The following is a 10273-nucleotide window of genomic DNA, read 5'->3' on the forward strand; positions in this document are numbered from 1 at the left end:
AGACCTAGGGGACCCCAAGATGGGGTGACTTGTGTGGCTCGGACCAGGTTCTGTTACCCAGAATCCTTTGCAAACCTCAAAATTTGGCTAAAAAAACACATGTTCCTCAAATTTCTGTGGCAGAACGTTCTGGAATCTGAGAGGAGCCACGAATTTCTTTCCACCCAGCGTTCCCCCACGTCTCCCGATAAAAATGATACCTGTGTGGGTAGGCCTAGCGCCCGCGACAGGAAAAGACCCAAAGCGCAACGTGGACACATCCAAATTTGTGAAGGAAAACAGAGGTGTTTTTTGCAAAGTGCCTACCTGTAGATTTTGGCCTGTAGCTCAGCCGCCACCTAGGGAAACCTACCAAACCTGTGCATTTCTGAAAACTAGAGACCTAGGGGAATCCAAGATGGGGTGATTTGTGTGGCTCGGACCAGGTTCTGTTACCCAGAATCCTTTGCAAACCTCAAAATTTGGCTAAAAAACCACATGTTTCTCACATTTCTGTGGCAGAAAGTTCTGGAATCTGAGAGGAGCCACGAATTTCCTTCCACCCAGCGTTCCCCCACGTCTCCCGATAAAAATGATACCTCACTTGTGTGGGTAGGCCTAGCGCCCGCGTCAGGAAACGCCCCAAAGCGCAACGTGAACACATCCAAATTTGTGAAGGAAAACAGAGCTGTTTTTTGCAAAGTGCCTACCTGTAGATTTTGGCCTGCAGCTCAGCCGCCACCTAGGGAAACCTACCAAACCTGTGCATTTCTGAAAACTAGAGACCTAGGGGACCCCAAGATGGGGTGACTTGTGTGGCTCGGACCAGGTTCTGTTACCCAGAATCCTTTGCAAACCTCAAAATTTGGCTAAAAAAACACATGTTCCTCAAATTTCTGTGGCAGAACGTTCTGGAATCTGAGAGGAGCCACGAATTTCTTTCCACCCAGCGTTCCCCCACGTCTCCCGATAAAAATGATACCTCACATGTGTGGGTAGGCCTAGCGCCCGCGACAGGAAAAGCCCCAAAGCGCAACGTGGACACATCCAAATTTGTGAAGGAAAACAGAGGTGTTTTTTGCAAAGTGTCTTCCTGTAGATTTTGGCCTGTAGCTCAGCCGCCACCTAGGGAAACCTACCAAACCTGTGCATTTCTGAAAACTAGAGACCTGGGGGAATCCAAGATGGGGTGACTTGTGTGGCTCGGACCAGGTTCTGTTACCCAGAATACTTTGCAAACCTCAAAATTTGGCTAAAAAAACACATGTTCCTCACATTTCTGTGGCAGAAAGTTCTGCAATCTGAGAGGAGCCACAAATTTCCTTCCACCCAGCGTTCCCCCACGTCTCCCGATAAAAATGCTACCTCACTTGTGTGGGTAGGCCTAGCGCCCGCGACAGGAAATGCCCCAAAGCGCAACGTGGACACATCCAAATTTTTGAAGGAAAACAGAGGTGTTTTTTGCAAAGTGCCTACCTGTAGATTTTGGCCTGTAGCTCTGCCGCCACCTAGGGAAACCTACCAAACCTGTGCATTTCTGAAACCTAGAGACCTAGGGGAATCCAAGATGGGGTGACTTGTGTGGCCGGACCAGGTTCTGTTACCCAGAATCCTTTGCAAACCTCAAAATTTGGCTAAAAAACACATGTTCCTCACATTTCTGTGGCAGAATGTTCTGCAATCTGAGAGGAGCCACAAATTTCCTTCTACCCAGCGTTCCTCCACGTCTCCCGATAAAAATGATACCTCACTTGTGTGGGTAGGCCTAGCGCCCGCGACAGGAAACGCCCCAAAGCGCAACGTGGACACATCCAAATTTGTGAAGGAAAACAGAGGTGTTTTTTGCAAAGTGCCTACCTGTAGATTTTGGCCTGTAGCTCAGCCGCCACCTAGGGAAACCTACCAAACCTGTGCATTTCTGAAAACTAGAGACCTAGGGGAATCCAAGATGGGGTGACTTGTGTGGCTCGGACCAGGTTCTGTTACCCAGAATCCTTTGCAAACCTCAAAATTTGGCTAAAAAAACACATGTTTCTCACATTTCTGTGGCAGAAAGTTCTGGAATCTGAGAGGAGCCACGAATTTCCTTCCACCCAGCGTTCCCCCACGTCTCCCGATAAAAATGATACCTCACTTGTGTGGGTAGGCCTAGCGCCCGCGTCAGGAAACGCCCCAAAGCGCAACGTGAACACATCCAAATTTGAGAAGGAAAACAGAGCTGTTTTTTGCAAAGTGCCTACCTGTAGATTTTGGCCTGCAGCTCAGCCGCCACCTAGGGAAACCTACCAAACCTGTGCATTTCTGAAAACTAGAGACCTAGGGGACCCCAAGATGGGGTGACTTGTGTGGCTCGGACCAGGTTCTGTTACCCAGAATCCTTTGCAAACCTCAAAATTTGGCTAAAAAAACACATGTTCCTCAAATTTCTGTGGCAGAACGTTCTGGAATCTGAGAGGAGCCACGAATTTCTTTCCACCAAGCGTTCCCCCACGTCTCCCGATAAAAATGATACCTCACATGTGTGGGTAGGCCTAGCGCCCGCGACAGGAAAAGCCCCAAAGCGCAACGTGGACACATCCAAATTTGTGAAGGAAAACAGAGGTGTTTTTTTCAAAGTTCCTACCTGTAGATTTTGGCCTGTAGCTCAGCCGCCACCTAGGGAAACCTACCAAACCTGTGCATTTCTGAAAGCTAGAGACCTGGGGGAATCCAAGATGGGGTGACTTGTGTGGCTCGGACCAGGTTCTGTTACCCAGAATCCTTTGCAAACCTCAAAATTTGGCTAAAAAAACACATGTTCCTCAAATTTCTGTGGCAGAACGTTCTGGAATCTGAGAGGAGCCACGAATTTCTTTCCACCCAGCGTTCCCCCACGTCTCCCGATAAAAATGATACCTCACATGTGTGGGTAGGCCTAGCGCCCACGACAGGAAAAGCCCCAAAGCGCAACGTGGACACATCCAAATTTGTGAAGGAAAACAGAGGTGTTTTTTGCAAAGTGCCTACCTGTAGATTTTGGCCTGTAGCTCAGCCGCCACCTAGGGAAACCTACCAAACCTGTGCATTTCTGAAAACTAGAGACCTAGGGGAATCCAAGATGGGGTGACTTGTGTGGCTCGGACCAGGTTCTGTTACCCAGAATCCTTTGCAAACCTCAAAATTTGGCTAAAAAAACACATGTTTCTCACATTTCTGTGGCAGAAAGTTCTGGAATCTGAGAGGAGCCACGAATTTCCTTCCACCCAGCGTTCCCCCACGTCTCCCGATAAAAATGATACCTCACTTGTGTGGGTAGGCCTAGCGCCCGCGTCAGGAAACGCCCCAAAGCGCAACGTGAACACATCCAAATTTGAGAAGGAAAACAGAGCTGTTTTTTGCAAAGTGCCTACCTGTAGATTTTGGCCTGCAGCTCAGCCGCCACCTAGGGAAACCTACCAAACCTGTGCATTTCTGAAAACTAGAGACCTAGGGGACCCCAAGATGGGGTGACTTGTGTGGCTCGGACCAGGTTCTGTTACCCAGAATCCTTTGCAAACCTCAAAATTTGGCTAAAAAAACACATGTTCTTCAAATTTCTGTGGCAGAACGTTCTGGAATCTGAGAGGAGCCACGAATTTCTTTCCACCCAGCGTTCCCCCACGTCTCCCGATAAAAATGATACCTCACATGTGTGGGTAGGCCTAGCGCCCGCGACAGGAAAAGCCCCAAAGCGCAACGTGGACACATCCAAATTTGTGAAGGAAAACAGAGGTGTTTTTTGCAAAGTGTCTACCTGTAGATTTTGGCCTGTAGCTCAGCCGCCACCTAGGGAAACTTACCAAACCTGTGCATTTCTGAAAACTAGAGACCTGGGGGAATCCAAGATGGGGTGACTTGTGTGGCTCGGACCAGGTTCTGTTACCCAGAATACTTTGCAAACCTCAAAATTTGGCTAAAAAAACACATGTTCCTCACATTTCTGTGGCAGAAAGTTCTGCAATCTGAGAGGAGCCACAAATTTCCTTCCACCCAGCGTTCCCCCACGTCTCCCGATAAAAATGCTACCTCACTTGTGTGGGTAGGCCTAGCGCCCGCGACAGGAAATGCCCCAAAGCGCAACGTGGACACATCCAAATTTTGAAGGAAAACAGAGGTGTTTTTTGCAAAGTGCCTACCTGTAGATTTTGGCCTGTAGCTCTGCCGCCACCTAGGGAAACCTACCAAACCTGTGCATTTCTGAAACCTATAGACCTAGGGGAATCCAAGATGGGGTGACTTGTGTGGCCGGACCAGGTTCTGTTACCCAGAATCCTTTGCAAACCTCAAAATTTGGCTAAAAAAAACATGTTCCTCACATTTCTGTGGCAGAATGTTCTGCAATCTGAGAGGAGCCACAAATTTCCTTCTACCCAGCGTTCCTCCACGTCTCCCGATAAAAATGATACCTCACTTGTGTGGGTAGGCCTAGCGCCCGCGACAGGAAACGCCCCAAAGCGCAACGTGGACACATCCAAATTTGTGAAGGAAAACAGAGGTGTTTTTTGCAAAGTGCCTACCTGTAGATTTTGGCCTGTAGCTCAGCCGCCACCTAGGGAAACCTACCAAACCTGTGCATTTCTGAAAACTAGAGACCTAGGGGAATCCAAGATGGGGTGACTTGTGTGGCTCGGACCAGGTTCTGTTACCCAGAATCCTTTGCAAACCTCAAAATTTGGCTAAAAAAACACATGTTTCTCACATTTCTGTGGCAGAAAGTTCTGGAATCTGAGAGGAGCCACGAATTTCCTTCCACCCAGCGTTCCCCCACGTCTCCCGATAAAAATGATACCTCACTTGTGTGGGTAGGCCTAGCGCCCGCGTCAGGAAACGCCCCAAAGCGCAACGTGAACACATCCAAATTTGAGAAGGAAAACAGAGCTGTTTTTTGCAAAGTGCCTACCTGTAGATTTTGGCCTGCAGCTCAGCCGCCACCTAGGGAAACCTACCAAACCTGTGCATTTCTGAAAACTAGAGACCTAGGGGACCCCAAGATGGGGTGACTTGTGTGGCTCGGACCAGGTTCTGTTACCCAGAATCCTTTGCAAACCTCAAAATTTGGCTAAAAAAACACATGTTCCTCAAATTTCTGTGGCAGAACGTTCTGGAATCTGAGAGGAGCCACGAATTTCTTTCCACCCAGCGTTCCCCCACGTCTCCCGATAAAAATGATACCTGTGTGGGTAGGCCTAGCGCCCGCGACAGGAAAAGCCCCAAAGCCCAACGTGGACACATCCAAATTTGTGAACGAAAACAGAGGTGTTTTTTGCAAAGTGCCTACCTGTAGATTTTGGCCTGCAGCTCAGCCGCCACCTAGGGAAACCTACCAAACCTGTGCATTTCTGAAAACTAGAGACCTAGGGGAATCCAAGATGGGGTGACTTGTGTGGCTCGGACCAGGTTCTGTTACCCAGAATCCTTTGCAAACCTCAAAATTTGGCTAAAAAAACACATGTTTCTCACATTTCTGTGGCAGAAAGTTCTGGAATCTGAGAGGAGCCACGAATTTCCTTCCACCCAGCGTTCCCCCACGTCTCCCGATAAAAATGATACCTCACTTGTGTGGGTAGGCCTAGCGCCCGCGTCAGGAAACGCCCCAAAGCGCAACGTGAACACATCCAAATTTGAGAAGGAAAACAGAGCTGTTTTTTGCAAAGTGCCTACCTGTAGATTTTGGCCTGCAGCTCAGCCGCCACCTAGGGAAACCTACCAAACCTGTGCATTTCTGAAAACTAGAGACCTAGGGGACCCCAAGATGGGGTGACTTGTGTGGCTCGGACCAGGTTCTGTTACCCAGAATCCTTTGCAAACCTCAAAATTTGGCTAAAAAAACACATGTTCCTCAAATTTCTGTGGCAGAACGTTCTGGAATCTGAGAGGAGCCACGAATTTCTTTCCACCCAGCGTTCCCCCACGTCTCCCGATAAAAATGATACCTGTGTGGGTAGGCCTAGCGCCCGCGACAGGAAAAGCCCCAAAGCCCAACGTGGACACATCCAAATTTGTGAACGAAAACAGAGGTGTTTTTTGCAAAGTGCCTACCTGTAGATTTTGGCCTGCAGCTCAGCCGCCACCTAGGGAAACCTACCAAACCTGTGCATTTCTGAAAACTAGAGACCTAGGGGAATCCAAGATGGGGTGACTTGTGTGGCTCGGACCAGGTTCTGTTACCCAGAATCCTTTGCAAACCTCAAAATTTGGCTAAAAAAACACATGTTCCTCACATTTCTGTGGCAGAAAGTTCTGCAATCTGAGAGGAGCCACGAATTTCCTTCCACCGAGCGTTCCCCCATGTCTCCCGATAAAAATGCTACCTCACTTGTGTGGGTAGGCCTAGCGCCCGCGACAGGAAACGCCCCAAAGCGCAACATGGACACATCCAAATTTGTGAAGGAAAACAGAGGTGTTTTTTGCAAAGTGCCTACCTGTAGATTTTGGCCTCTAGCTCAGCCGCCACCTATGGAAACCTACCAAACCTGTGCATTTCTGAAAACTAGGGACCTAGGGGAATCCAAGATGGGGTGACTTGTGTGGCTCGGACAAGGTTCTGTTACCCAGAATCCTTTGCAAACCTCAAAATTTGGCTAAAAAACACATGTTCCTCACATTTCTGTGGCAGAACGTTCTGGAATCTGAGAGGAGCCACGAATTTCCTTCCACCCAGCGTTCCCCCAAGTCTCCCGATAAAAATGATACCTCACATGTGTGGGTAGGCCTAGCGCCCGCGCCACGAAAAGCCCCGAAGAGCAACGTGGACACATCCAAATTTGTGAAGGAAAACAGAGGGTTTTTTTGCAAAGTGCCTACCTGTAGATTTTGGCCTGTAGCTCAGCCGCCACCTAGGGAAACCTACCAAACCTGTGCATTTCTGAAAACTAGAGACCTAGGGGAATCCAAGATGGGGTGACTTGTGTGGCTCGGACCAGGTTCTGTTACCCAGAATCCTTTGCAAACCTCAAAATTTGGCTAAAAAAACACATGTTCCTCACATTTCTGTTGCAGAAAGTTCTGGAATCTGAGAGGAGCCACGAATTTCCTTCCACGCAGCGTTCCCCCACGTATCCCGATAAAAATGATACCTCACTTGTGTGGGTAGGCCTAGCGCCCGCGTCAGGAAACGCCCCAAAGCGCAACGTGAACACATCCAAATTTGTAAAGGAAAACAGAGCTGTTTTTTGCAAAGTGCCTACCTGTAGATTTTGACCTGCAGCTCAGCCGCCACCTAGGGAAACCTACCAAACCTGTGCATTTCTGAAAACTAGAGACCTAGGGGAATCCAAGATGGGGTGACTTGTGTGGCTCGGACCAGGTTCTGTTACCCAGAATCCTTTGCAAACCTCAAAATTTGGCTAAAAAAACACATGTTCCTCAAATTTCTGTGGCAGAACGTTCTGGAATCTGAGAGGAGCCACGAATTTCTTTCCACCCAGCGTTCCCCCACGTCTCCCGATAAAAATGATACCTCACATGTGTGGGTAGGCCTAGCGCCCGCGACAGGAAAAGCCCCAAAGCGCAACGTGGACACATCCAAATTTGTGAAGGAAAACAGAGGTGTTTTTTGCAAAGTGCCTACCTGTAGATTTTGGCCTGTAGCTCAGCCGCCACCTAGGGAAACCTACCAAACCTGTGCATTTCTGAAAACTAGAGACCTGGGGGAATCCAAGATGGGGTGACTTGTGTGGCTCGGACCAGGTTCTGTTACCCAGAATCATTTGCAAACCTCAAAATTTGGCTAAAAAAACACATGTTCCTCACATTTCTGTGGCAGAAAGTTCTGCAATCTGAGAGGAGCCACAAATTTCCTTCCACCCAGCGTTCCCCCACGTCTCCCGATAAAAATGCTACCTCACTTGTGTGGGTAGGCCTAGCGCCCGCGACAGGAAGTGCCCCAAAGCGCAACGTGGACACATCCAAATTTTTGAAGGAAAACAGAGGTGTTTTTTGCAAAGTGCCTACCTGTAGATTTTGGCCTCTAGCTCAGCCGCCACCTATGGAAACCTACAAACCTGTGCATTTCTGAAAACTAGAGACCTAGGGGAATCCAAGATGGGGTGACTTGTGTGGCTCGGACAAGGTTCTGTTACCCAGAATCCTTTGCAAACCTCAAAATTTGGCTAAAAAACACATGTTCCTCACATTTCTGTGGCAGAACGTTCTGGAATCTGAGAGGAGCCACGAATTTCCTTCCACCCAGCTTTCCCCCATGTCTCCCGATAAAAATGATACCTCACATGTGTGGGTAGGCCTAGCGCCCGCGACAGGAAAAGCCCCAAAGCGCAACGTGGACACATCCAAATTTGTGAAGGAAAACAGAGGGTTTTTTTGCAAAGTGCCTACCTGTAGATTTTGACCTGTAGCTCAGCCGCCACCTAACGAAACCTACCAAACCTGTGCATTTCTGAAAACTAGAGACCTAGGGGAATCCAAGATGGGGTGACTTGTGTGGCTCGGACCAGGTTCTGTTACCCAGAATCCTTTGCAAACCTCAAAATTTGGCTAAAAAAACACATGTTCCTCACATTTCTGTGGCAGAAAGTTCTGCAATCTGAGAGGAGCCACGAATTTCCTTCCACGCAGTGTTCCCCCACGTATCCCGATAAAAATGATACCTCACTTGTGTGGGTAGGCCTAGCGCCCGCGTCAGGAAACGCCCCAAAGCGCAAAGTGAACACATCCAAATTTGTGAAGGAAAACAGAGCTGTTTTTTGCAAAGTGCCTACCTGTAGATTTTGGCCTGCAGCTCAGCCGCCACCTAGGGAAACCTACCAAACCTGTGCATTTCTGAAAACTAGAGACCTAGGGGAATCCAAGATGGGGTGACTTGTGTGGCTCGGACCAGGTTCTGTTACCCAGAATCCTTTGCAAACCTCAAAATTTGGCTAAAAAAACACATGTTCCTCAAATTTCTGTGGCAGAACGTTCTGGAATCTGAGAGGAGCCACGAATTTCTTTCCACCCAGCGTTCCCCCACGTCTCCCGATAAAAATGATACCTCACATGTGTAGGTAGGCCTAGCGCCCGCGACAGGAAAAGCCCCAAAGCGCAACGTGGACACATCCAAATTTGTGAAGGAAAACAGAGGTGTTTTTTGCAAAGTGCCTACCTGTAGATTTTGGCCTGTAGCTCAGCCGCCACCTAGGGAAACCTACCAAACCTGTGCATTTCTGAAAACTAGAGACCTGGGGGAATCCAAGATGGGGTGACTTGTGTGGCTCGGACCAGGTTCTGTTACCCAGAATCCTTTGCAAACCTCAAAATTTGGCTAAAAAAACACATGTTCCTCACATTTCTGTGGCAGAAAGTTCTGCAATCTGAGAGGAGCCACAAATTTCCTTCCACCCAGCGTTCCCCCACGTCTCCCGATAAAAATGCTACCTCACTTGTGTGGGTAGGCCTAGCGCCCGCGACAGGAAGTGCCCCAAAGCGCAACGTGGACACATCCAAATTTTTGAAGGAAAACAGAGGTGTTTTTTGCAAAGTGCCTACCTGTAGATTTTGGCCTCTAGCTCAGCCGCCACCTATGGAAACCTACAAACCTGTGCATTTCTGAAAACTAGAGACCTAGGGGAATCCAAGATGGGGTGACTTGTGTGGCTCGGACAAGGTTCTGTTACCCAGAATCCTTTGCAAACCTCAAAATTTGGCTAAAAAACACATGTTCCTCACATTTCTGTGGCAGAACGTTCTGGAATCTGAGAGGAGCCACGAATTTCCTTCCACCCAGCGTTCCCCCATGTCTCCCGATAAAAATGATACCTCACATGTGTGGGTAGGCCTAGCGCCCGCGACAGGAAAAGCCCCAAAGCGCAACGTGGACACATCCAAATTTGTGAAGGAAAACAGAGGGTTTTTTTGCAAAGTGCCTACCTGTAGATTTTGGCCTGCAGCTCAGCCGCCACCTAACGAAACCTACCAAACCTGTGCATTTCTGAAAACTAGAGACCTAGGGGAATCCAAGATGGGGTGACTTGTGTGGCTCGGACCAGGTTCTGTTACCCAGAATCCTTTGCAAACCTCAAAATTTGGCTAAAAAAACACATGTTCCTCACATTTCTGTGGCAGAAAGTTCTGCAATCTGAGAGGAGCCACAAATTTCCTTCCACCAAGCGTTCCCCCACGTCTCCCGATAAAAATGCTACCTCACTTGTGTGGGTAGGCCTAGCGCCCGCGACAGGAAGTGCCCCAAAGCGCAACGTGGACACATCCAAATTTTTGAAGGAAAACAGAGGTGTTTTTTGCAAAGTGCCTACCTGTAGATTTTGGCCTCTAGCTCAGCCGC

This window comes from Pleurodeles waltl, chromosome 4_2, assembly GCF_031143425.1.
Source record: "Pleurodeles waltl isolate 20211129_DDA chromosome 4_2, aPleWal1.hap1.20221129, whole genome shotgun sequence".
In the NCBI taxonomy this organism is placed as follows: Eukaryota; Metazoa; Chordata; class Amphibia; order Caudata; family Salamandridae; genus Pleurodeles; species Pleurodeles waltl.